Consider the following 25,044-nt stretch of genomic DNA (forward strand, 5'->3'; position numbering starts at 1 on the left):
TGAGTTAATTTGTTAATAATTTATTCGAAATAATTAGATATCTTTATTGAATATTAAAGTAGAGAAGTTGCGATTAATAATGGAAAGGAATGTCAAATAAGTTACCACCTGTTGTAGCTCTATGAGCCTTCAATCTTTTAGAAAAATTTTCCATCACGTGTTCATATAATAGTGGTTCAATTTGACTGATTTGTTCAATTATGTTTTCGTTCAGATGTTGAATGGTTTGAGGATTGTCAGCATAAACTTTGCTCTACAAAAAAACTTAAAAAGAAGTCTAATGATGACAGACCGCATAATCTTGATAGCCAATTAACATAATTATCTTCGACAAATTGTTCGATTACCAAATTTCTCTTTCAAAAGATCGATTGTTTCCGTTGTTGTATGATATGTTACACGGTCCTATTGAAACCATATATTCTACACATTAATATGCTCCAATTCATTCCATAAAATGTTATTATCGTTCGATATCAAGCACCCTTCACAGTAACATTTTCAGCTATATTCAAAGAAGTATGGACTAATCACTTTACCAAACCAAAAACTACACCAAACAGTTACTTTTTGTGGATGTATTAGTTGTTCCATTATTACTGTAACCTGAGGGGTTATTTCTGTTTTTATCTATCTACCGTTGTGACTAATATCATAACGATACTGGATTTCAAAAGGGTTTACTATTAACTTCTCGAAAGGTAGTTTATATATTTTTTATTTTTTTTATCTACACTTTAATTAATACGTGGGAACTTAGAAATGTTGTACGTTCAGAGAATGAAGTCCAGACACTTACCGTACGTCGCTCATGTAGAATGTAATCCAGTGGTTGGTTGTATAGGGTGACACTTAAGTCGGAAGAACAAGAAATCGCCAAACCTTTCCAGGAAGGGTTTGAATAACAATAAAAAAAAAAACAAAATAACGCAGACACAGCGGATTCGAACAAACATTATTGATAAATTTACACGCGACAACGCAATGCGAGATTCAGGGAACCCAACGCGAATTCATAGCAAAATTTTGAAAGATTTTATCCGTTATTAAATTAACCCGAGACTCCAAATTAAGAAAACTACCCAGTGTGGAATCCAAGGAGAAACTGCTTTTTCGGAGATCTCTCCTGAAATCGACACCTCGCTTCAACACGCCCATTTCTTGGGTCCAGAAGTTTCTATTTTTATCTTATTGGTGGGCTCCCTGAATATTGGAGGTTGAAATGGCTTAACTATACCATGTTAATACCTAATTGACTGAATTTACAATTGTATGGATAATTTTGAGACTCAACTGAACTTACAAGTAACCCTACACCTTCCTCTTGTGACTCCGTTACAGCAACACGGGACAGATTAATCAGTCTCATTTAATTTATTCTTATAGCTTGGAAAGTCCATCTAAAAACCAGCTATTTGATCCATTATTAATTTCCTCACAACATTCTAACAACTTATTTAAATATCTTGGAATTCCTACGTCTTTTCGCGCGTTAGAAATATCGATTTTTCCGTTAACCATGGGCTGAACCGACGCTGTTAGTCGATACCAGATGCAACACATGGCCTCGATGATCTAAGTCTACTTGTTCAAAATCATTGCTAAACTTCATGAGGCCTTCTCCGAAGGACGGCAATAGTCGAGCTTTGCAAAGACCCCGCACAAAACTTGTGGAAAATTGCCGTTCGGTCAATTTTAATGAAATTTTGGGAATAGGTTGTGTTTGTTATGAGGAACAAAAGTCTTCATGGACCCAAAATTCGCTAATGGACAGTTTCCGAGATATTCGATGTTAAAAGTTGATAATGCGAATGCGTGTCAAGCACGTGTTTAAATGCTTATTAGTCGCGTAAAAGCTCCATGAAGCTTAAAAACTGTATAATACGTATATATTCGTCTTGATAGTGCGTATCCATTCGTTTGTGTGTGTGCGTGTGCGTGCGTGTGGGTGTGCGTATGTGTGTGTTAACTTAATTTAACCATTCTTCTCGATCAATTATATATTTTATTTCAGTTATTAGCGTATGATTGAAAACAATGTAATGATTGTATTCAAAGTAACACCCAAGATAGAGTAGTCGAAACAACTTTAGGATACAGTTTCTCGCTTGTTTTTAAATCAGTATTTCAAAATATATATCGAAAAATAGGGTGTTTTCAAATATTCTTATTTTATTAGAAAAATTATATTATTATGAGTATTTCAAATATTTAGAATGTTGAAAAATATCAGTTTCGTTGGACTTATTGTCAAATAGTTCTTAATCGATATTACTGTTCAATTACCATTCACTTGCAGTTTTTACTGTGTTATACACTCGATATTGCTTTGGTCATTTTTTCATAGGTGTGTTCATTTTGTAATTAGCAATTCAGCTTGTTGCAGTATAAATGGCTTTCAGATTACAAATTCAACGTTATAGTTGCGATCGGGATATGGTACATTTAAATAGAGTGGTAAATGTAGATGTTTTTGGAGATATTGCTATAAATCGACGAAATGACGCAGGTCTCCCTCCAGCAATTGTTACACCTGAGACTCGAATATGTAATAATTGCTCTATCTATTACTTCAATTTCACGACGAATAGTTTGGAAGCAATTATTACATATTCGAGTCTCGGGTGTAACAATTGCTGGAGGCAGACCTGCGTCATTTCGTCGATTTATAGCAATATCTCCAAAACGTCTACATTTACCATTACCACTCTATTTAAATGTACCATATTTCGCGTGGCGAAAGCCCGATTGCAACTATAACATTGCATTTGTAGTATGAAAGCCATTTATATTGCAACAAGCTCAACTGGGTGCCTGGTGGGTAAACTGATGACAAACGATCGTAGCTGTTGCACTAGGTGTTGCGAGTATAATTCAATGCCGGTAGGAGCAAATAGCTCTCGGAGTAGTTGTTTCTCGCAGCACTGACAAGTCAAACATTGTGTTACGCCCTCTGTGGGTGGCAGTCGTGCAACAAAGTACCTGCAGTTAGCAGGTCGCTTCCTACTGTAGCCATTTGAATGGCACAGTTGAGAGTCCGCACAACAGATGGAGCCATTGGCTCCCGCGTATAATGTACGACGTAATACATGATCAGTTGGCAATAATTCTTGTGTTAACTGTACTTTGCAAGCCCTTAAATAATTCCAAATACTGAATAAAGTGGTTTGTTTAATGCCTAATTGATGTATAGTAAACGATGACGAATTGATGTGTTTGATTCAGCAGCGACACTTTCATGACAACTACAATAATTTCTTGTGAACAACCAGTACGACTGTAAATTTTACTTCTTTGATCTTGAATTGAACCAGTTCAAATTTATTCACAATATTTAGAATGGTGCTATTTGTAAGACAATTCGTTTTTCCATATTTTGTAGGATATTTTCTTACAACTTATGCATAACTTTCACCAAATTTAAAATAATTGTTCACAATAAGACCGGTTGTTCAATCGTATACTTCTCCATATTCATTAACCGCCATGTTTCTACTTAACAGCTGTCAAAAAAAACAAAACCATTATAGTACAAAAAACAAAAATGGCGGCAAATTTAAAAAGTTAACTCATATTTGAACACCCTTTATTTATAAATAATATAACTGATGCATTAGATGTGCACTTAAACCTTAGAAGACTAGGATAACAATTTAGACCAATTATCTAGATGCTACATAGAAAATAAGTTACCAATCAATGCTTCAAAGTGTAACGTTGTCATCTACTCGCAAATTATCTTAATTTTAAATTATAATTTAAATAACAAACTTACAAAGACCAGCCACGTTCCTGGATCTCGGTGTTATCTTCGATCCGAAACTTTTTCCTCGCATATCGCAACTACTGCCGGCAACGTAGAAAACTGGGTTTCATTGTACAAAGTAGCCGCGATTTTATTGACATAAATTCTTTGAAAATTTATCACTATGCTTTTGTTTGAAGAAAACTTGAATAAGCATCACTTGTTTGGTATACCGTTAACAACTAATTAGATATTTTTGTTAGTTACTCAATATAGAAATAATAAATGCCAAGTGTTCTGTATATATGTATAAATAAATACCCTGTAGTGTTAATTTGTAATAAGGTATTTTAGACAACAGATCGCAAAAAAGAATAATGACGTATGCAGGTTTTTCACCAAATGATAAATCAGATTGTTTTAAGCAAAAGGCTTCATATGAACTGTTTATAGTTCGCTTCGTTTTGGAGATACAGGATGTTGAAGTTAGAAAAAATAGTAGTAATGGTTTTTATTAGGTATAAATGGAATTTCTAAAAAAAAATATCTTACATTTGGAGAATTAATCGTTTTAAAGTAGATTTTTTTATATTGAAGTGCGTTTATAACACAGTTAAGAAAATCGAAAATATTCCTAAAACTATTCGTCCAATAATAAAACATTATGGCTATTTCTCGACAGAAATACAACTTTAAATACAATACAGTGTATAAACAATTCAAAAAAGTATTATTATAGAAATTTTTAGGAGCTACCGCCTTAGTAAATTTAGAACTTCTACATCAATGATTTTTTGAACATTTGCCACATTGCGTTGAATTTAAAATTAAATTGTATTTTTAACAAAAAGCAAATAATTTTAGAGTTACTTTATTTAACTCTGTTGTAATCCCACTTTAATATAAAAAGATCACACCTCTAAAACATCTCGTTCTTCGAACAATATGTAAGATATATTTATAATGTATTAATACTCATACTTATTTTTAATTAATATTAATTTTATTGATACAGGGTGGTCCCATAAGTCATGGTACATAGAGCAACAACAAATTCTACAAACTAAAATATTAAAATTTAACCAAACTTATCTTAGTCCAAAAGTTAATACTTAAAAAAAAAATAAGAGACGTCAGATTAATAAATTTGTTATCATTATTTTTAAATAAGCATTCCATATTACGCACATTTTGGGGATCGGAGGTTCTTTAAGGCGACGAATTCAAATCCGATCGTAATTTTGCTGTCACTTAGTAAAGGGCGCCACTTGCGAGACTTTACATGCTCCTAAATGCCATAAGTTTCTGCATCTCTCTATATCTGCCTCTTAGATATTTATATTTTTCTTATTATCCTATCCTTTTTACTCAAAAATTGTATACCTTGCAAGTGTCGCTACGAGTAAATATTTTCGAGATATTGTCCTTTAAAATTTCGAAATAAACGGAAATCACTTCCAACAGTTGTTAAAAATATATATTTTTTTATTAATTGTTAATTATTTATATGTTGTTATTTATTTCGTTGTTTTTGTATTATTTTTTATTTAATTTATTGTTTTCTTTCTTTCTTATTAGCATTTTAATTTAATAATTCAAAAAGTCTAAAAAATATATTTTATAATACTCTTTCCTTCACTCTCAATTATTCTTTTTTTTACGGTTGCTAAGTTTGAACATCTTTTATAAATTTTGTTTTTCAAAGCCTACCTTGGAAAAGTATACATCTCTATACCAAATGATTTAAATTCTTTGCATTAGAAACTTTAAAGGAATATTACGAAAATTTTTCCACAAACGCTACATAATATTAATCATAGATATTAATATATTTTTTGTTACAGGATATGAGGAAAACAAGGCGACATAAATACCTCCAAATATCAGTATTTTTTTTAATCTACTCCATAATCCACATTGTGTCCAGTTCCACCCACGAAAAAGGCCAAAGCCAAGACAATGACAAATTTAAAACAAATACAGGTGGTAACTCGTCGGTACTTATACAACAAAACAATACCAGTCCGGAACATCATAATTCTACTGGCAAATCCGACATCTTAGACAAGAACCTAAAGGAACACCACCAACACTTGGTTAAAGTGATGACGGAGGATGTTCATAGTGCAATGGATGGTTACAAACTTACGAACGAATCCACCAAAAACTCGGCAAACAGTTCAAAGCACCGCACTGATATTGCCGAACATGTAGGCAAACAATTACACTCCATTCTTGGGGGGAGTAATAAAACCGAAGTCAGTGGACCCCCTGGAAATCATAATTCTACCAAAAACGTTACGGTTCACCACCATGTAGGTGAGACGATGTTAACTCATTTGCACGGAACTTTTGGAGGAGGAGGGGGTTCTTCAAATGGGACCACTCATGCCCCAGAGGTAGAGAACACAACAAATCAGGACTGTACCCAACCGGCTATAAAACAGGTTAGTTTCAAACATTGATACATTCAATAACCAGAAATGGCATATAAATGTAATGATACACTTTTTGCTTTTAACCAATTAAAAATGCATGTACACGATGTTTTTTATGTCCATTATATGATTTCAGGAGATTGTTCTTTGGATCGTTTTAGATCAATCAATTAAAAAAATTCAATTATTAATATTTGAAGGAATCTACATCAAATTCCTCCAGATTTATTAAAGTTATTTAAAGGAAAAAAGTATTTTGTAAATTGGATAAAGCATCTTATAATTGCTGGCGTTCGTCGAAGAACGAACTATTTTAGAGTTATTTTTTTATATTTAAAATAAACATCATAATACAATTAAATAAATATAAAATATTCCTATTATTATCTGGTTATGAGAATAGTAAAGGAGTAGGTATAGATCACAGAAAATGTAAAATTTCTGCGTCAATATTTGGTCTGGACTTTTAAACAAAAAATTCTTTTTGTAAAAGTAGTTGCAAAAATATACAGGGTGCGGCATTAGTGCGTCGAAGTACGATATCTCCTTTATTATAGAAGATATCAAAAAAAGTTATTTACAAAAATTGTAGCCAACTTAAAACTGTACATTTTAAAATTATTTTCGTATATCGTATACCAGAGTGAACCAATGGGACACCCTATATATTATTTCAAATTTAGATTAAGCTCATCTCTCCCATGCTTCCAATATAGGGTTTAATTATGTTATACAGGGTATTTCAAAAGTTATGGTCAATTGTATACGAGAATCATTCCCACTTCTGCGTCCTGTATACCCTAAACAGAACAACTTAACAATAATTTTTTGCAGGCGTAACTTTTTGATATTGGTACAGTTTTACGAGAAAGTGCTATTTCTTTATTATTGCAACAGTTGAATATAGGGCGAGCCAAAATTCAAGCACATAATTTTCTCAATTTTTTTAAATGAATCACCCTATATTTTATTTTAAAACCTGAAAATACATTTAATGTTCTTTCATTTTTATAAAGCATTCCGTATAGCTAAATCATTATTTCTGAGATATTTACCATTTAATAACAAAAAGAGAGTTTTTATGAAAATCCTATTATAACAAGTTGGCTGTGGGCAAATGACAGTGTGAAAAATTGTTATAAAACATTACAAAATATCCGTTGTTACGACGAAATTCTTATAATATTAACCAACTTGTTATAATATGAATTTTTTAAAAACTTTATTTTTGTTATTAAACGGTAAATATCTCAGAAATTAAAGATTTAGCTCTAGGGAATGCCTTATAAAGATGAAAGAAGTTCAAATGCATTTTCAGTTTTTAAAATAAAATACAGGGTGATTCATTTAAAAAAATTGAGAAAATTATGTGCTCGAGTTTTAGCTCGCCCTATATTCAACTGTTGCAATAATAAAGAAATAGCACTTTCTCGTAAATCTGTACCAATATCAAAAAGTTACACCTGCAAAAAATTATTGTTAAGTTGTTCTGTTTAGGGTATACAAGACGCTGAAATGGGAATGATTCTCGTATACAATTGACCATAACTTTTGAAATACCCTGTATAACATAATTAAACCCTATATTGGAAGCATGAGAATGATGAGCTTAATCAAAATTTGAAATAATATATCGAGGGTATCACATTTAAAAAATAGTATGTTTGGTTCACCCTGGTAATACGTAACACCCTGTATATACGAAAGTAATATTAAAATGTGCAGTTTTGCACAGTTTTTGTAAATAACTTTTTTTGATATCTTTTATAATAAAGGAGATATCGTACTTCGCCGCACCCTGTATAAAAAATAATAATTTTTATAATAATCTTTTCTCTTACCTCTAGCTAGATTTATCATTTTTATCAGTGTAATAAAATGTTTTAATATTGAAATTATAGAGCACAAAACTGTGTTTCACATCAATTCGACTTTTACTTAATTTTTCAAATTAGAAATATTATTAGGCCACTGTTTCTAGTGACGAATTTTTGGCAGATGTTTTACAGACAATTATAAACAAATTTTGTATTCAGTTGTGGATGCCAAAGTGGCACAGCAACTTTATTGATGATCCATAAAAAGTTATACAGGGTGTTTTGGAAGAAGGTACCATACATTCAGGAACTGAGAATATTAAAAAAAGGATGTTTTTTATAAACTCTGCACATATCGGTTTTTATTTATTGGATGCAGTCCATCAAAAATTATATTTTAAAATCATTTTAGTAATTTTTTTTTCCAGAAACTAATGGAATACATTTAAATTTGGTTTATTTTTTTGAAGGTGCTATGTCTTGCGGTACTAAATAAATCAGTATTGTAAGTTTTCAATCATCTGCTAGACATCGTTAGCTGTTACATTTATTTGTGATATTTTATGATATAGGTACCTAACTCTTTTGAGGTTAAATTCCTTATAGTGTATATGTCCAGAAACGAATAGGCCATACCTTAAAGACAACCTTTAATGAAAATAAACCGACTGGGACCAAGTAAAATTTTGCTTTTTTTAAAAAAAAAACGGCCTTAATTTTATTTACTCCATTTCAACTAAATATTTATTAATATGTATTTTTTAAGAAGCAAAATTAAATTAAGGTACCTTGGTATAAAATGGTTTATTTTAATTCAAAGATGCTACCCAATGTTATTTTAGACATTTCAATAAGTATCGACATAGGAAAATCTTGTATATTAAGTAAAAGCTGGTTAAGTTTGACACGATCCATTGTATTTTTCTCAAAAACGATGCTTTCTCAGCAAATGTNTATATATTAATTCAAATTTAGATTAAGCTCGTCTCTCCAATGCTTCCAATATAGGGTTTAATTATGTTATACAGGGTATTTCAAAAGTTATGTCAATTGTATACGAGAATCATTCCCACTTCTGCGTCCTGTATACCCTAAACAGAACAACTTAACAATAATTTTTTGCAGGCGTAACTTTTTGATATTGGTACAGTTTTACGAGAAAGTGCTATTTCTTTATTATTGCAACAGTTGAATATAGGGCGAGCCAAAATTCGAGCACATAATTTTCTCAATTTTTTTAAATGTATCACCCTATATTTTATTTTAAAAACTGAAAATACGTTTAATGTTCTTTCATTTTTATAAAGCATTCCGTATAGCTAAATCATTATTTCTGAGATCCTATCGCCCTATATTCAACTGTTGCATATTGTTAAGTTGTTTTTTTTAGGGTATACAGGACGCTGAAATGGGAATGATTCTCGTATACAATTGACCATAACTTTTAAAATACCCTTTATAACATAATTAAACCCTATATTGGAAGCATGGGAGAGATGAGCGTAATCTAAATTTGAAATAATATATAGGGTGTCCCATTTAAAAAATAGTATGTTTGGTTCATCCTGGTAATACGTAACACCCTGTATATACGAAAATAATTTTAAAATGTGCAGTTTTAAGTTGGCTACAATTTTTGTAAATAATTTTTTTTGATATCTTCTACAATAACGGAGATATAGTACTTCGACGCACTAATGCCGCACCCTGTATATTACAATTATTAAGCTGTGTGATAAGTTTGTTTTAAAAAAGCTTTACAAAATTATTTTTCAAAGATAAATCGTTTTCGAAGAAATTGGGTAATACATACTTCTTTCTGAGAAATAATATTGCTATTAAAAAATGCACTATCCATTTTATAAAGGCGTACAAATTTTAATAGACGAGTTGATAGACTAGTTGACATATTTGTATACTGTTTTAACAGATTTTTGCCTTTAACTAATGATATCCTTAACTCAAGATTCATTAATCTAAGTCGAAGTACTATTTGAATGAAATTATTATACTTACAAAACATCTATATGTATATCTATATTAAGATTAATTTATTAATAATAACCGAAATGAACATCAGGGCGGGCCCATGGGTTTTAATAGCGGGTCCGCCCCTACAGAGTCTAGTCCGAGAACAACAAGAGCCCGTCAAAGATTCGTAGTTAAGGCTAAGGAAGTGAATGATAATTCTGTAACTGGCAGCGGTCAGGTACACAGGTCACGACATAATAATCCTAAAAACTGTCACACTTTAAATATTAGCAGGGAAAACCTTAAATCCAGTACTGTATATCTTAAATGAATGCAATATTAACGGTTCAAATTTTTTCATAAAATACAATCCATGAATATTATTGCCTGTATGCTAAGGAAATATGATAAATCTCCTAAAAGTGGCGCATTTGGCCTACACTGTATACATATTTAATTTATGAACAAATATTATCCAATCCAAATAAAATATGTATAGAATATCATTAATTAAATGATAAAAACTTCTAAAAATATAAGCCAATTATTCTCCTATCAATGAGTTACTTTCTTGATATCATTTATCAATACTGTATTTAGCTTTCACAAAGATAATAGAAATCAATATTGAATGACAATGCGAGAATTATATTGTTCCTGTGCCTGTGTTCTCAACATAAATTCACACGTAAAGCTAAATTCGGGGAAATAGGCTAGTTTTTAAGATTACGGCTGAACTTTTCTGTATATAAGTAAATAAACCTATAGAAAATTCTTTGGTGTGAATAAAAAAGTAGTAGATTTGAAGAATTGACCTTTCCTTTAACTTTATCATGAAATTTCTTGTTAAATTAATTTTTCCTTTTACATAGTCATACAAAAATCAAAGTTGAAATATTTCAATTTTTAAAGTTAATTACTGAATTTTCTTTAGGGCTAAAAATCATTTCTACTCAGCACGATGGCAGTTTTCTGTAGGCGTTGTTGTTGCTATAAAAACTTTGTCGCTGTGATTCGTAACACTCAGATCTTGTGTCCCATTGTGCATGCCGCTAGTAAGAGTTTCAAACATGCTCATGGTACGTGCGAAGACAAACACTAGATCTATTGAAATATCTCTGATGTCCTGGGGGAGTAGAAATATTGCTGCCCCTAGGTATCTGCGTCTTCTCACCAAGAAACAAACACAGTGACAGAGAATATGTATGGAATCCTAGTCCTTGTGCTCCAATACCATGCACCTCACGTTAGTGCCTAGCCCAATTCTCCTTTGTAAGGAATCCAACGTTTCACATATCACATTCATCCGATAATTTTTTAGTTGATCGTTTTTTTTTGTCCAACCTGCAATCCAATCCAATCGTTGATCGTCATATTACTGTGACCAGGAATCTAGCTTCACACGATTTTTTAGTTCCAAGAAGATTAAAACTGCTCTTGAGGTGATCCTGTTTGCGTCACATAGAGCTAAATTGACCAGAAACGTTTGATGTAATTGATGTGAATCCCCTATCCACCATAAAATGGTGGTCTATTAGATGGCTCGGTATTTACTTAACAGTACACGCCTATGTACCATTAGGATGCCTAAGAATTTCCATTCTAAATTCGTGGCTCCCTTTCATTATTTTATAAATTCTTCAGGTAGCGAGAAAGTCTTTCTCTCACAGAATTTCTTTCAAGTCTGAGGTTTGTTTTGCCGAGGCTCTCTAATGTTGTAGTATTGGTCCTATTATAGAACCTACGAACTTCTTTGCGTTTTGCTTGGAGAATATAGTTCCAGTAAGGGGCCCTGTAGTATTGACAACCTATTCATATGTAGAAGCTGCGGTCTCCTTAAAATTTTTTGTGCTTCATTCTACCTAAGAGAGCTTAAAGTATGTCTTCAATAACTTAGAAAGTATCTAGTCTATTAACCTTGGATTCCTGTGTTATATGTATATTATGGAGATTGTCCAGAACGAAATTGCTACATCAATAATAACAATGAGCCTTTTGATGATACATACCAGCTCCGACTCCAATGAGTAGCCCACAATGGAGCTGCGGTATCTTAATATCTAAAGATTTCTACCAGACCCCTCGCAATGGAGGATACCTTTATTAAGAATAAATAGCTAAATCACTGTGGAGGATAGTATTTTGATACCATTTAAATGATTTTTTTCAGAAGATGTTAAATCGCGGCTTAAGATTGGACTTGAAATAAGTTGCATATGACAAATTATATAAATTACTTTATTTTTCTTAAATTTTCATGTTATTCCTCCACTGAATAACATGATCGTTTTGTCATTAGAAAAGAAGAATATGAAAAAGACAAAATTTATGAAACTGCATGGATGCTAGTCAGAGAAATAATAATAAAAAGAAAATATAAAAAAACTGTAACTTGTGACATATTACAATATCTACCGTAAAATTATGTTTGCTCTTCTGTGACGTTTTAAGTAAATCTGATTAATATTTTTTGCGATATTATTGATTACATTTATTTAACAAAATTGTAAAAGTTATCCCTTATATTCTCTATAATATGTTACAAAATAGTACTATTAGTTTTGGTGTAATTCAGTTTATAAAACAACGTCTTGACTGATCATTTTGGTGCAAGAGGTTATACAAGGTGATTCAGAACTTATGTACAGGGTACTCTTACAAATACAATTTTGTGAAAAAAAATTCGAAAAGGGCAGATCGAAAATGATTTAATTAATGATATTCAACAACTGTCAAAATTTTGTCCATCGACGTGTAAACACATTTAAGCCCATCTTACCCAGTCTCTACGAACTAACACAAATGTTGTTTTGCTTCATCATAACATAAATGTTGTCTTGCTTCACCATAAATTAAAACAATATCCATCAACTCCGAGTTGCTATACACTTAAGCCATTTTTGACACTTGAAAAACTAATGTAAACACTATTTACCTGGGCCACGTGGAGAGAGATTGATTCTTCTTAAATAAACCATTTTAATTGACAATTTTTTTTTAAATATCCAGTCCAATAAAATAAAATGTGTTGTCTAGACAAACTCATTTTAGACAAAAATGTTAGAATTAAGCAATGCATTTTTAAGATCATTTTTAGCATATTTTAGTTTTATAAGTTACACCACCTTACCAAATTAATATTTATACACTATTTCCCAAGCAGTCTTCTTAAACTTATAACTAATAAAAAAATTATTTCTAAAACTGTTAACTAAGCAAAAGTTTAATGTAGTTTAATTTGATAAAAGTATAAATCACAATCTACTTTAATGTAATATATATATAATGTATAAAAAGATATTTGAGAGCTACCTAATATTACTTGCTGTCTTGTTATGTGAAATTGGAATTGGATAACAAAATGGATTTTAGCATTAAGCTGGATGTCAGCAAATAAATGAAGTCCATCTAAAATAAAACCAGTGTTGCGTGAGATTTCCTGATAATTCTATATCCCTGCAAATCATTCTGATTACTTTTCCNAAAAAATATGAAATAGGCTATTTCAAAAGTCTATACACACTGCGCATATACATAAATCCGTTGAGGATATTCGGAGCTTTAAAGCTCTGTATCGGCCAAACTATTCATTTTTGAGCTTTGTGGCCATTGAGACAATTGACCAGTATGATCAACTCTATCACATCAAAAATTCAGCGAATTTGACCGGGACCCAATTTCCATAAGATTTGTGCGGGGTCCTTTATTCTAAGGATAATAATGGTTGTTTGGGTTTTATTTAATAACAATTTTAACAATAAAAGCCTTTTGAAAAAGTTCCTGATCAGGAACGAAACTTCAAGAAAGAAATAGCTGCTGTCTCTTTTATCCTTTTTTTAACCGACTATCACACCAGAACCCAATTTCCAAGAAAATAAATATATTTTAATATTAAACAAAAGGTTCAAGAAAATTTCAACTTTATATATAAATATATATAATGTCTAAAAAGATATTTGAGAGCTACCTAATATTACTTGCTGTCTTGTTATGTGAAATTGGAATTGGATAACAAAATGGATTTTAGCATTAAGCTGGATGTCAGCAAATAAATGAAGTCCATCTAAAATAAAACCAGTGTTGCGTGAGATTTCCTGATAATTCTATATCCCTGCAAATCATTCTGATTACTTTTCCTGATTCCTGATTAATTTACTCTAAAAAGAAAAATAGCTGAATAAGACTTGTAAAGATTTCACGGTTAGGTAAATTACCGGTAGGTACTCTTATTTTATTAAAGCCATGATATTTAACAATTTCTATTTACAGGGTGATTTTTTTTATTATTTGATATAGAATAAACTTAAAAATCATATCCATGAATTTCTAAAATACTTAGTAGAGTCTAAATCCTATGTTTCTTAGTATCTACTAAATCATCATGCCAAGATTTATTAATCTTATGAAATTTTTCAGCGCTCTGTATTTCTAAAAATAGCTTGTATAACACAAACAATGTGTGCCATGACTGTGTCCCGACAAGAGAAAGATGTTTTCTTTATAAATTGAAATAAATGAAAATGACATTCTTCATAAAATTTCCTACTTAATGAGAAACTTTTAAATATGTTACTATTTTCTTGATTTTAAATATATAAAATGTCAGTATGTATGGGTTTTGCGGTTTAGCGCACGACGGTACTATGTCAGCAAGTGACATGTGTACCCAAGTGAAAGTTAGTTGGAAAAAACTACATTTTTTGCCAATTTTGACGCCCTCTAGCGGCTAACCAACTTTGATTGGAAGTAAACTTAGTTAAATACTTTTATTTTGATCCCAAGTGTCTGTGATATTTACATATATACGGAATATTTGGACACTCTGTATAACAGTCGATTATAAAAAAGTTTAACTTAATATAATACCTAAGTACTTACTATTATGTCCTTAAAAGGTACTTTAAATCCTGATATACCTACCTGGTGATTTTTTTTAACTTGAAACATTCAAATATATAGAGCAATAAGCACTCTATTATCAACAATCAAAATTTAATCATTCACTAATGTGCTAAAATTAGTCCCCCTCCCCTCCTCCTTGTAGGTGGGGCGGGGTAGAGGTAAATTTGAAATCCTAAATGGGAACCCCTATTTTTTATTACAGATTCGGATTCTACGGCTAAAAGTATGTAGGATTTGTCTGAAACATTTTTTTTTCATTTTATAAGTTATTTTGATTTCTCCTACTGAGAACCTTTGCATACGATTCTACAATACGTTTGCAATAATCTTATTTGGTATAAGTTTTATATCGACGAGATACCAACAAAATGTTTAATTTACCACTACGTATTTCAGTAAATAATAATTTGTATTTATGGATTTATGTATTCTCGAATAATTATTAATTAATCTTCTGGGAAACTGATGAAAATTAATAATTATTCAAGAATTAATTTATATGGTCAGGAAATTTATATATTTTAGCTGGATTTATGTAAACATTTTCCCAAGGAATTTTAAACAATGATAGGTTAGTTTGGATAAATACTTAATAAAAGATGTATATAGTTTTTTCTTGAGTAGTTTTTGCAACTACAGTAAACTTTTAATTTAAATTAGGCATAAGCTAATTCAGATTAACAATTTTTCATAGAATCCTCTCAAATTAAGGCTTTTTGATACTAAGAATCTAGATCTAGATATGCGAAAACTTACGAAAGCGTGTTTCTTCGTAAGTGTATCGTCCTGTGCATTTTCAGTATAATTTCTTATTAAAATAAATCAGTGGAGGTGAAAAAAATGAAGAATTTTAATTCATTCTAATTCAATTAAAATTGAAAACCTGTTATTTGATTTATGTTTTCAGGGGTGGTTTACAATTCGATATTATGCTAATAAACTGTATTCCTACAAAGCTCTCAGTAAATTATTCATCTCAACACGCATGCGCGAGCCCTTAGACGTGAGGTGTTCAGAGCAACCCCGAGAGAATTCATTAAAAATTGAGATCAATTTATACCAACCCCTTTGAAACAAAAGGGTCTGTTCACCTTTCAGCTAATGCTTTTCCGCTATAGCGCACTCTATCAGTTACGCAGCGTTGTAGATAAATTTCTAGAAATTGGCTCGTCTGAAATCCAGAGAAATTTATCACGACGACAATTATGAGTTTCGTTGGAAAATAAGTAACAAATAACAAGACAATAAATTCGATTTTACCAGAAAAACAAGTGAAAGTTCTAACATTTTTATCAGCTGCGTGGTTTTCGTAATATTTTTTTCCTAAAATCATTCCCAACAGCTGTACGATGAAATATGGCTTATGATGTTCAAGGACAATATTTGAAGACATGGAATTCAGACTCGATAGTGTAGTTTCCGCATAGGACTAGCAATGAACTGTATTGTGAGTTCATTATTGAAATTACAAAAAAGTTTTTAATACAAAAGTTATAGCTTTTTTATGAATTTTAATATACAGTATTAGAAAAAACAACTGAATAATGGAAATCACTAAATTATAATTTTTTTAATGGAGCATCCTATACCGGGTGATTCAGCTAAAACTCCGCGGGCTAATTACTTGGAAACAAAAGAAGATATATACGTTCTGCGAGTTCTATTTGTTAAATATACAGAGTGATTTTATTTTTGTGTAGAAATAATGCCATTGGGATGGACGTCGCCGGCGTCGGGACGCCGAGAAAATATTTTTTCATTGCAGGAACTTTAAAAATATAACTATCTAAAAGTAAAGTCTTTTTTCAACGTTTTTTGTCATATACACTTTTTCGTCAACATTAGTATTTTTTGAGATATCCCATTATTTATTTTGAACACCATATTTTTTTAAATACAGTTTCGTTGACTTTTACTTTAAATATTAGGAATTAATAAATCGGTATGATTTGAAAAAAAGAATTTTAAGTTCAGAAATTTTGCAAAAATAATATCACTAATAAGTACTGAATAAAGGTACAAAGTACATCTTACTATTGTTAAAGAATATTAACTTACTAATAAACTTTTATTCAAGAAAATTAAAATAAACTATAAGTAAAAATGATTAAAATGAATTAGTACACTAAAGGAGCTGTTCAAAATTTTCTCCATTTTGGTAGATACACATTTCGAATCGTCGTCTCAGTGCGGTATCACAGGCACTCAATAATGTGTGACGGTCAATTGCAGTACAGGCTGCCTGAATTTTGTTGCATAAATCGGCCAAATCCTCTATTGGCTCTTCATACACAATATTTTTTAAATGACCCCACAAGAAAAAATCAAGGGGAGTCAAGTCTGGTGCACGTGCAGGCCAACAAATTGGTCCATTTGTTCCAAACCACCTGTCGCCATATGTGGCGTGCAAACAATCTGTGACAATTATTGCATTGTGTGGGGGAGCACCGTCTTGCTGAAACCACAAACTGCGCCGCACATTAATAGAGATGTTTTCTAATAACTCGGGTAATTCATTTTGGAGGAAGTTTAAATACATTTGACCATTTAGTTTACCCTCATAAAAATATGGTCCTATTAAATTGCCATCCAAAATACCACACCAAACATTAATTCCAAAAATATTTTGGTTGTGAGATATTTTGGTCCATTTTGGATTTACGTCTGACCAATAATGACAATTGTGCATATTTACCACACCATTGTTATGGAAACGGCTTTCATCAGTCCATAGTATTTTCTTCGTTATGGTATTATCTTCTTCGTACAATACGGAAAAATTAGCAAGAAAATCTAATCTGCGTTGATAATCATCGGGTCTCAAATGATGAACAATGGTTGCTTTGAATGGATGGAACCTATTATCAGAGAGCATTCTCTGACAGGAGGAATACGAAATTCCAGTTTCTTCCGAAATATTCCTTAATGAAATTGTTGGATTGTTCTCAACAGTCTGCAAAATTTGTGCCACATTGTCATTATTTCTGATAGTCCGTACTCGGTCACGTTTACTTTTCTGAAAGCTGCCATATTGCATTAAATTTGTTGCTAAATTTTTAAATGTTTTGTCGTTTGGCTGTCGTCGGCGATTAGGATATCGTAGCCTATACAATCTAGTAGCAGCTCTTGCGTTTCTACGGCATTCACCATAAATCATCATAATATCAAACTTTTCGGCATTACTATATTGAACCATAATGCGTTTTTTTTAATAAAGCACAAACAGAAAACCTGATTACCACTAAACTGTCATACAATTTATTGGTTATTTGACAATTATATAAATAACATAAGTGACATAAACCTACTAGATAATATTGCATATTGTATCATTTACGAATGTAAGCATTAGGGCAACTCGAATGCAGTAACTGCATCTGAACTGCATCATGTTGAACAGTGTTCTTTATAAATACTGCTATACAGAACTTCAAGTAAAAGTCAACGAAACTGTATTTAAAAAAATATGGTGTTCAAAATAAATAATGGGATATCTCAAAAAATACTAATGTTGACGAAAAAGTGTATATGACAAAAAACGTTGAAAAAAGACTTTACTTTTAGATAGTTATATTTTTAAAGTTCCAGCAATGAAAACATATTTTCTCCGGCCGGCGACGTCCATCCCAATGGCATTATTTCTACACAAAAATAATATCACTCTGTATATTTAACAAATAGAACTCGCAGAACGTATATATCTTCTTTTGTTTCCAAGTAATTAGCCCGCGGAGTTTTAGCTGAACCACCCGGTATATTAATGCATCGTTAAATTTGTCTCTTTTCAAAAATACATAATATATTACTGTTTGGTTCAGGACTTTTCGACATATTTCAGTTTAAAACTATTTTTGAAAAAACAGGAGGGAAATTTATGTCTGACGAATCGCAGTGGCTATGGACGAGGCGCGCGGAACAAACAAACAAATGACTTTGACAGAAGTTTATTTATCATCATTAATTTATTCCCTACAACAGACTATTTTAACAAAGAAATAATGTTTAGTGAAAACGAAAAATTTTGAAATGTTTGGTCATCGTATTCGTCGTATTCAGCCAGAATATCGTGCAGAAGGAAGTTGGCGTTTGAACGATAATGCGCCATCTAATTGTCATGGATTTTTTGACTAAAAGTTGCATTTTAACTGTCAACCAGCATCCGTATTCGCCTGATTTGGCACTGTGCGACTTTTACTATCGAAGGCACCTTCTAAAATTTGAACAAGGTTAAATGAGTAGCTTCAGATGAAAGTTGAAGCCTCTCCAAACCCAACTACTTTGGAGAGGGTTTTACAGTTCTTTGGATATATCGTTCTCATTCAAAATGTTTTATTGCTTAAGCTTTTTGCTTATAATGCAATCTTTACAATAAAAAAATCGTGACAATATGAGAATCATCGACATCAGTTTATACACATCAAAACCGTTATAAACCGTAAAGTTTTGCATGAGTTATAATTAATTCGTTACTCTAAGAAAAATTTATTTTTGTTACGTTATAGTTAAACTTATCTACACCGTACAAAAATTAGTAAATTTTCAATCAAAACATTGAATAATTTTTTAGTTAAACTATGTGCATCATGTTAGGACACCACGGTATACACCTAATAGTTATTAAAATAAATTTTTTATTACAACTAAGTAACCAGTCCAAACTGCTCGTCGATATCTGTTTCTACACAATTTTCTGACAAAATATTCCACTCTATTTTATACACGCACGTTTCTTAAAATGGATATTTTGCCGGCAAGGCGACAATACAAAGTAATAAAGAGAGAAAAAATTATAAATTAAATTCTTGTAAATTATATCTCTCTGTAATTTATTTGTTCAATAGCCGTAAAATTAAATAACCAACAGTCGAATGAGCGGGTAAATGTTTCATTACATAAACTCAAATCAACATTAATTCATCAACCGTGATTGCTTTAATAATTTGATTTGACAGGGAACGAAATGAAATCCACAACAATTTATTTTTATAACGTGTTTTTTTAAGAAATATTTATACAGGATGTCTGAACGAGAAAGCAACTCTATATATAGTAAAAATTGTTTAAGGCATTATCATTATTTTAAACTATTTAAAGTAGGATTAAATGGAATTGGATTAGATAAAGTGAACAGTGACATATATTTTTGAGCTCTAACGTATAAACAAATTATCGGAATTTAATCGGACTTGTCTCATTTTATAGATTTATTTAATACCTACATTTTTTGTATAAACCTTATTTCGCTATGAATAACAGTTTTTTTTACGCGAGTCAAAAAACCATTTTTCCATAACTTTGACAATTGTTTAAATAAAGTTTCCCAACTAGTCTCAACTTGATTTGTTGATATTTTGTTTATATCACGTTTCCGAACAATATTCCGCAGAGACACTTCTAATAGTATTTTCTTCCCGAAAGAGGCTTTTTCATGTCTATAATGACTGGACTATTAACCTAACATCTGAAAAACTAGATGATGATGTTGCAACTATGCTTACCAAAATTCGAAATTTCACAAGGACGATCCTGAAGGAGGAAATCTTAGTGCCCTGGAAACCAGTTGTCGATGTCTCCCCCAAGAAGTTGCAAAAGAATTAAATTCTTAGGCAGCACCTGTGTTATGAACTGTCAGGCCTCCAAAACCTAGTCTGACTAGTCAAGAAAACTAACCCGTCAGAGATCCACGAGAAAATGAAGAAATCATCACATTCCCGACTGACAAAGGAAATGCAACTGTCCAGTGACATAAGAATATATCCAAAGTGAAGAACATACCCCAAGACCCAGTGTATAACAATATCAATAACAATCCAATAACGAAAGTTGAGAAAGTGGTAGTGTCTTTGCAGAAGCCTTATTCCAAGTGATTCAGGAACACACCAACTTTATTGCTTTCTAAAGGTCTACAATCCGAAAGTACCAGTCTGACGATGAGTGCAGTTCGATTAGCCTCAACTCAACCACTGGCCCGTTATATATCACACAAAAATAAAATCTAATGAGAAAAACGGAAGGTCGTGTGAAAAGTGCTGGAAATTATAGAAAAAATTAAGGGAATCTAACTAGATACAGACGACATCCTAATGTGTTTTGACATGACGTCGTTGTTTACAAAAGTGTCAATTAAGAAAGAGAAGCTCATCGGGGAAAACAAGTATGAAATTTAAGTGGTAGACTAAAAGTGTGCAATAGATTAACCTTTTTCTCCTATTCTGAAGCCGATGTGTTGTTTAGATAATGTTAACAATACATTTAACATCTATCCTCATAGCTTCAAAAATATAGAAGCATTTCTAATTCACATGCAATGAGCTACGCGCAGACATTAGTTTCATCATGGAACTGGAGTATAGTATTCTTCCATTTCTAGATGAAAATACCCTAGGATACAGCATTTATAGAAAGCCAATAGACATTGATATGTATTGGAACGCTAAATATGACCACCATGTGGCCCTCGAAACAAAAGATCGTCAACGCCTTAGACCATCTTGTACCTGTAATGAAAAAAAAAATAGATTTAAAAATATCTAAGCCAACTCGTTTTTTTATTGATTTTTGTTCAATGTTTTCCGTTGAACTTGAAAATAGCCAAACGTTATAAACTTATTGTTATTCTGTAAACCCTAAATAGTTCAGCTGTTAAATGAAAGCACTCTTTTGTGGAACGGCTCCATTAAGTGCGAAAAAACCATCGAAGGCATATTTTATTTAAAATAATATTTTGAGACACAACAAAGCTGTAAAATTTTCTACTACGAAGCAGAATGCCTAACTTATTTTGAACATTATGAATTCCCTCGTAGCAGATTTCAAATTTTCGCTCAACTTTCGGAACGACGAGCTGTCTCCAACCATTCTACGCAAGGTCATTCCCGGCCAAAGTAGAGACACATGTTTGTTTTAAAGACATTTTAACAAAAGAAAACATTTTTTAATAATTCAAAAGTGTCAAGAAATTTTTTTGCGAGCACATTGCACCCGGCCTAGACCTCAGTTCTAACGCCGGCCGCATCCAGCCAGGCATTGTACGATCATGCGGTGAAGATCTTAAGGGATAGAATAAGCTCCTAGGTGCTGTTCAAAATTATAGGTACTCATAGATGGCCTACACAAGCTCCAAGAAGTTTTCATATTTCAGGTACTCAAAGGAGACCTTGAAATCAATGCACAGCCTACAAGATAGTGATATACAGGTTGTCCCGAAATTCATGCAACAAAATAGATTCTTAAGACAAATTTAGAGGACCCGTATTTTTTCTTTTTGCCAAGTGGCCCCCTCTTTCGGAGTTACAGCCCCCTGAAATCTGCCCCTAAGAAGTCTTTTTTATATCTCAAAACCATGTTGTACGAGAATCACTAAATTTGGTACACAGGGGTTTTATGACATGTGGAATCTCACAGTGCTACGCTTTTTGACGGGGCCCCCTTGACTTTGGACCCAGAAACATTTGGTGGCAAATTTGATTTTTTTTGTCTCTTGATATTTGTTTCTTAAAGCGCAATGTTTCTGAGGAAAATGGCGAATCACGATATGCATTCAATCACATTTTGATATTTTTCTCGAAAAAATTGCGTTTTACGAAAAAAGAATAGAGACGAAAAGTTTCTTGTAGTGGCTTTCTAGTGGACTGATAATTATTAAGAAATTTAAATATGCGACAAATTTTTTTGGCTCTAAAGACAAGGGGGCCCACGAAAAATTGTCTTAAGGGGGTTCCCCGCCAAAAAACGTTGCACCATCAGATTCCACATGTCATAAAACCCCTGTGTACCAAATTTAGTGATTCTCGTACAACAGGGTTCTGAGATATAAAAAAAAGATTATTCTTAGGGGCGGACTTCAGGGGGCTGTAACTCCTAAAGAGGGGGCCACTTGGCAAAAATAAAAAATACTGGTCCTCTAAATTTGTCTTAAGAATCTGTGACCAAATTTTGTTGCATGAATTTCGGGACACCCTGCAGACACGCCTCTGATGGAGAATTCAAGTGGACAAAATCATGTTCCACGACATGGCTTCCTAAGTGTCCCAAATATGCTTAACAAGGGTCAAAATAAAGCAAATCCTCGACATGGCACCCAACCTGGTACCCAAATGTTCGAACAACGAAGCACCAACCTTATTAAAGTACGACGGTAGTTTGTTGTATTAACTCGGCTGCTCCAAAAATCCCAATATAGTTCGGTTGAATTAACTTAACTGAAGCTCGACTCGGATTTGAAAACGAATATTTTTCCAAATCCTATTATTTTTACAGGAGTAAAAAATGCAGTAAGCGGTCTCCACAAGTTTGATTTCAGGAAAACTCTCCTTTAGGTATGCCTCATTTGTTTGCATGGAAAAAATATCTACTTCTGTGACATCAAGAATTTCAAATTTAAATCGTGAATTAAGAATACCAGTTAAGCGATTTATGACAGGCATTTTTTCCGGCACTTTTAAGAGCAACTTGGGGAATAAAAATTTTATTACTCCCCTTTGATGGATTACGAGCAAAGCCTTGTACATTTTTATTCGACGTGAAAGTTTGCCCATTGTTTAATAAATCAATCTTAACGCCAGGAGTATCTCGGCCCCTAAAGATAGCGATTGAGAGGACACGGACAGAAAACTTTGCGACACAGATGGGAATTTTCGCTGAATATTCATGGTAAATTTACTTTGTGTCTCCGAAAGAAGTATTATAAAATGTATTCTTTTGAAGTATCCCTTAAAATGATTCACGTAGTGACATGTCTCTAGAGGTTTTTTTTAGGAACAATTTTCTGTGCCTTAATTATGCCATTGAAAACACAACTAACAAACATAAAAAAAATTCACGTTCCAAAAGTGATGTTCATTTGGTTTATACGTATCAAGAAAATTGTAAAGGTTAAAGAATAGAAATTTGTTGTAGTAAAATGCAAAACAAAATTTATTTTGATAATGACTAAAAAAGGTTAGGATCAAATACAGATGGTTTACAAACTTGGAGAGGATTCAAAGGTTTGCGTATGTTTTAGAAGTGTCCGTTATCACATTATAAACAGAACAGTATTCTTCCTTCTAACTCATAATTTGAGAATTATAATTTCTAATTTAATTTCCAATTTTTACTTTTACCTTAAAAGCTAATTCAAATCAAGTATAAAAAGTTTCTAAGAATTTTCATGTGATGAAGTCATATAATTTGCACTATGACACATGTATCGATGTATGCTGAAAAACACTTTCAAATATAGGATATTGGAGGCAACTACTCTGTGGGCTAAAGCTCTATCCAGCACTGAATTATACTCGCAACATATAATAGAAATGTTATATCACACCACACGAATTAATAATATAAAAAATAAAAATAATCTAGCCCACAAACCTTCACAGAAATTGTCTCTCTTATTGTTTCTAACATTACCTAAGATAAAATTGCATAATTAACTGCAATAGATGACCTTTCCCGATTCTGAATTTTAAGGATTGCTCCTCCAAATAGCCTTTTTAAAATTGAAAATGGAGTCTAAATATTATTAGCTATTAAAATATACATAAACTAAAAAACGTTTTTGCACGATCAAGCTTTTTTAGTTCACTTACCATGTTTGTTTCTACGACAGTAGGATGCGCTTACTGGTTGCTAAGGCTAACAAAACGGTAAGTAATTCACTTACCGTTCTAGAACGGTAAGTGAATAACTGTCAAAATAGACATTTTTTAACATCGCATTGATTTGGAATGAGTTTTCTAGAATTCAGTTTTAAATGTGGGTAATTGATATAAAAGAAAGATGTATTTTAAATCTATTTATTAATGTTGAAATTAAATGTACAGTTTGTACAATTGCTTACAGAAATTGGAGCAGTACATGTTTTTTCAATTTCTATTCTATTCTAGAACTGTCAATTTCGTCAATTAAGAAAGCCGTGACAACAATAAACATCAGTAGATTTCAAAAAACCTGCTTCGCAAATTTATTCAGAAACGTCATTTTTGACGTTACATAAAAAATTAAATACGTATATATAATTTCGTTTTCATTTATTGCGATCGTGCAAAAAATAGTATAAGCATCACGAACGTTAAGAGTTATACCGTTCTCAGACAAAATTGGAGGCTTCGCTTCGCTCAGCCTCCAAACATTGTCTTCGAACGGTAAATTACCCTTACCGTTCTTAATGCTTAATATACTATTT

At 31.9% G+C, this 25,044-nt stretch overlaps 1 protein-coding gene across 1 annotated transcript in view; it reads left to right on the forward strand.

The window, feature by feature from the left end:
- The first annotated feature begins 6,121 nt into the window (after positions 1 to 6,121).
- The window catches only part of LOC108905799 (probable sodium/potassium/calcium exchanger CG1090), a 63,277-nt gene continuing 44,354 nt past the window's right edge, over positions 6,122 to 25,044 (forward strand). Inside the window, exon 1 of the mRNA XM_023457313.1 lies at positions 6,122 to 6,192. The gene's annotated coding sequence lies outside the window, so the exon portion shown is untranslated. The remainder of the gene's footprint in view (positions 6,193 to 25,044) is intronic.

Source organism: Anoplophora glabripennis, unplaced genomic scaffold (genome assembly GCF_000390285.2).
Source record: "Anoplophora glabripennis isolate ALB-LARVAE unplaced genomic scaffold, Agla_2.0 scaffold26, whole genome shotgun sequence".
Lineage (NCBI taxonomy): Eukaryota > Metazoa > Arthropoda > Insecta > Coleoptera > Cerambycidae > Anoplophora > Anoplophora glabripennis.